Source organism: Pan troglodytes, chromosome 2, assembly GCF_028858775.2.
Source record: "Pan troglodytes isolate AG18354 chromosome 2, NHGRI_mPanTro3-v2.0_pri, whole genome shotgun sequence".
Taxonomy (NCBI): domain Eukaryota; kingdom Metazoa; phylum Chordata; class Mammalia; order Primates; family Hominidae; genus Pan; species Pan troglodytes.
The window spans coordinates 200,673,942-200,678,472 of NC_086015.1; the positions used below are offsets into that span (position 1 = coordinate 200,673,942).

Sequence of the window (4,531 nt, forward strand, 5' to 3'; positions counted from 1 at the left end):
TGCTCCTTCCTGGGCTGCCATGAACTTTGCTCATACATCCACTATAGCCCAGGCTGTCCTGAGTGACAGCTCTCCAGGTTGGTGCGTCCTATCTGCTCCACCCCCTCACGCCCTCAGCCCCACAGGACTGGGAACTCCTTCAGGCTGGGAATCAAATCTTACCATAGATATCCTGCAGCCTGATTATAGATCACTCTCAACCCTGAATGCTTAAAGAGAAAACCCAGGAAGCCAGGGCCTGGGTAGGACAAACTGAGTGCTAACAGAAAGAGTCCAGGCTGGGTGCGGTGGCTCACACCTGTAATCCCAGCACTTTGGGAGGCCGAGCCGGGTGGTTCACGAGGTCAGGAGTTCAAGACCAGCCTGATCAAGATGGTGAAACCTCGTCTCTACTAAAAATACAAAAAATTAGCCAGGCATGGTGGCAGGCACCTGTAATCCCAGCTACTTGGGAGGCTGAGGCAGAGAATTGCTTGAACCCAGGAGGTGGAGCTTGCAGTGAGCAGAGATCGTGCCACTGCACTCCAGCCTGGGCAACAAGAACAAGACTCCGTCTCAAAATAAATAAATGAAGATCCCAAACACAGATAACCAGGGCAGGAAGAACTGGTCCATTCCCTTCCCCTAAGCTGAATGAATGAATGGGCTGATCCTCCTGGATGATTTTGAGGGTTTGTATTCCAGAAAAAAGAAAAACAAAAAACCCCTTCTTTGTCTAGGATGGACTTGTCTAGGCTTTTAGGCTTAAGGCCTTCTGGCGAATAATTTCTTAATCCACTCAGGAAATCTTCAGGGATTTCCAGTCAGGTGGTGATGCAGGGCTGTGGAGTCTGTTCTGCACTTAGCAGTCAGGAAGGGGGCCTGCAGAAGGCAGTGGCCTCCTCTGCCCTAGGCCTCTAGGATGAGCCGGAAAGTGGGCTCTGGCTGCTGTGGTTCAAGCCTGAGTGGGTCCCCATTTCTGTCTGTGCCTCTAGAACACCCTTGGGCTACAGTGTCTGCATGTCTCAGAAAGGCTGGGGTGGGGACGGGAAAGAATTTTTTAGGCGGTGACTGCAGCAGCCGGGGCACCTACTGAGCCTCCGCGTTGTGCCAGGCGCTGGGCTGGAGAGCTTACCCACTCACCGATCTACACAACAACTCTGCAAAGTACAGATGGTTATCCCCATCATAGACAAAAAGACATCGAGGTTTGCAATGCTCGCTGGCAGCAGCCCTAGTGTTAGTGACCCTCCCCACCCCGCCCAAAAAAAGAAACTAAGGCTCAGAGAAAGTAGATAACTTGGCAGCATTATACAACCAGGAAGTTGCAGAGCGGGATCAAAGTTAGGTGCATCTGGCTCCAAAACTTCTGTTCTTCCTAACCGACCTCACCGAGAACACAGTTGCCAGCAAAGCCTGCTTCTGTCCCATCCCTCCGGCTGCAGGGTCTCTGAGGTCTCTTTCACCTCTAACAGGGCATCACCTGTGGGCTCTCTTTCTCAGGGACCACCTAGGTAAATCCACACAGGCGAGGAGAGGACCAGCAGGCACTAAAGCCAGACACACAGCTCTGTCACTAACCCTCAGTGACCAAGGCCCCACTGTCACTAAGCACATAGCAGCGGGGAGGGGTTTGCCAGCTGCAAGGCCGGAGGAGGCCGGGAAGGGGAGGGAATTGGAGGGCCTCGGGGGGTGAGGGCAGGAGAAGCGCGGACCCTCCAGATGTGCTGTTTCTTTCTCTAGCTGCAGTAACCCGAGAGCCCATCTATCTCTTTTTAATGTTCTGCTGTTTTCTTTCGTCGTACACTTAACCGCACAGAAAAGAAGCCCTAGGGCTGAAAAGTCCAGCTTGTCGTGCTGCTGGCAGTGGTGTGCGCTCTTCCACATCTGGGTGCAGCCTAAGCCTCCTGTCCGGTTCTGCCCTCAGCCTCCATACCACGTGCCCAGTCCCACATATCGAGAGCCCCCTGCCTGGTTATTCTCCAAGCAGTCCCAGCACCGCCTGCTTGGCAGCCTCAGGTTGTTGGCCTCTGGGTTTCCAGGGGCCCTTATATTTTATTATTCCTTTGACAAAGTCATGGGACTCCCTAAGTAAGGAGAGACCCCTGCCCACTCACACCTCTCGCATCAGCTGTCCATGAGGGGCTCCAAGGCTGTGCGGGGAAGAAGACAGACTGTGTTAGATTGAAAATGAGTATTTTTATTTACATGTGATGGAATCGAGCCTCTCACTTCCCGGCCCAAGTCATGCCCACGGTTACCCTGTGTCACCCTGGGCTAGACAGTGAGCTCTGGGAGGGCAGTGGGCTGCCTGCTGTCGGACGACCGTGCCTAGACAGGGCCTGGCACAATGAAGAGATTCAAGTAATAAAGGGGCAGAGGGAGAGGTAGCAGCTGCCGTCCGGCACAGGGCTGCCCCTCAGAATGACACTAATATGGCACTGGGACCATCGGCAGCTCCTCCGCCCTTCCCATCACAGCCCCGGAAGTCCCAGTGTACCTCCATCGGAACGAGAGCCCATCAGTCCCGCCAGCCTGCAGGGAAGAGTCTGATGCCCCTCGTGACATCACCGAGCTCTCCCCACTCCCTAGTGGCCTGCTGCCGTTGACCCTGCTTCCTGAAGGTGCCCCGAGTCTCCATAAGGCACAGGCTTCTCTCCCCGCGCCATGCTCCCTGTTTCTTACGGCAGGTCTCACACCACTTTGTCCACCTCTGGTTGGACATTATGAGCCAAAACCTTTGTCCAGAACACGATGTAGGTAGGAGAAAGAGAGGTTGCAGCAGAGTAAATGACCCAGTCACAGAACACGTGGCCAGACGGCCCCGCAGAGCACTCACCGGCTGAGAGTGGCCGGAGGGTGGTGGCCGGTACAGCAGTGTACCCAGTGCAGTCCACCACGCCCGCACTTGTTGTCTGGCAGCAGAGTTGAGCGGCACTTCCAGGCCCCAGGAACCACGGGCACTTCCTCCTGAAACTGGGGTGGCTACAGCTGAAGCCGAGAAGAGCAACCAGCCTGCTGCTATTTCTGAAGGAGCCCAGTGTGGTTACTCAGTGCGCTGTAATTAAACTCATCTATAATTTGATAAGTGGGAGTAGCCTTACATTTTAGAGAGTAATTAAGTCTCACCAAAGGAGAAGCACATGGTGCTTCTGGGACCCAGCATCTCCTGAGGTTGGTCCCCATTCACTCTCCCTGCCTCTACACATCTCCACAGATGCTGAGGCCGCCAGGGTGGGCCTCAGCCACAGGCCTGGGAATGCTTCGCGCCCCCGCTCTCTCCACCCTCAGGCCTTCCATCGACATCCAGGCCCCTGGGAGATAGCGCAGACACTGCAGACACACGTGCGACGAGACAGGGAAGCCTGGGCCTCCCTTTCCAGGCTGCTCCCCGAAACTGCGGACTAGGAGGAAGCTGGCTGTCCTGCTCGCCTGCCTGCCTGCCGCTCCTTCGCCACGTGCAAGGCGAGGTTCTGACTGCGCTGAGTCCAGCCCAGCTCTGGGCCCCAGTGTGGAGACTGAGGCAGCCTGAGGGTAAAGGAAGGGGCTGCGGGTATAGAAGTCAGATGGGGCTGGGTGCAGTGGCTCACGCCTGTAATCCCAGCACTCTGAGAGGTCGAGGCAGGTGGATCACCTGACGTCAGGGGTTTGAGACCAGCTTGGCCAACATAGCGAAACCCCATCTCTACTAAAAATACAAAAAAAAAAAAAAAAAAAATTAGCCAGGCATGGCGCACACCTGTGATCCCAGCTACTCGGGAGGCTGAGGCAAGAGAATTGCTTGAACCTGGGAGGCAGAGGTTGCAGTGAGCTGAGATCACACCACTGCGCTCCAGCCTGGGGGACAGATTGAGACTCTGTCGCAAAAAAAAGAGAAGCCAGATAGCCGAGGTCTGGATCTTGTGGGGTCTGGATCTTGTGAGGTCTGGATCTTGCAGGGTCTGGATCTTGCGGGGTCTGGATCTTGCGGGGTCTGGATCTTGGCTCTCTCGTTTCCTGGCTCTGTGATTTTGGGCAAATGACTTCACCTCCCTGAGGCTCAGTTTCCTTATTTGTAAAATGCAGACAATGGCACTGCCTAATATATAATCCGTTTATGCAGATCAGATGAGAGATTTGCCACGAACTCACTTGAGTAGTTGGGAGGGGCACGTGCATGTGAGGCGTGTCAGCATCTCACCAAAGCTAGTAAACCTGTCTCAGAGCGCTTGGCGGCTTGAGGGGAACTCTAAAGTCCATTCAGCCTGGTGTGTGTCATCAAGAATGAGGGCTTGGATAACCACAGCTGAAACCTGTTCAGACAGCGAGGAGATGGAAATCTTGTCAAATGGGAGACCTGAGCTCTTAAACCTGACTTGGCCACTTCCAAATATCTGGAAGTCTATTTCAGAAGAGTTAAATTATTCTGTGCGGGTCTGGGTCATAACCAGCTGCCAAAAACATTAAGTGAGGTGGTAGATTTCGGCTCAGTCTTTGGATAAATGTTTCTGAACCAAGGAAATGGCCTCTTAGGAAGTAATGCACCCCCTGTCACTGGAGGGCTTCAAGCCCT

The 4,531-nt window shown here is 54.2% G+C and overlaps 1 pseudogene; it reads right to left on the minus strand.

Annotated features, from left to right (window-relative positions):
* Window positions 1-3,084: 3,084 nt before the first annotated feature.
* Window positions 3,085-3,707, minus strand: LOC134809637 (Golgi apparatus membrane protein TVP23 homolog C-like; annotated as a pseudogene).
* Window positions 3,708-4,531: the final 824 nt, after the last annotated feature.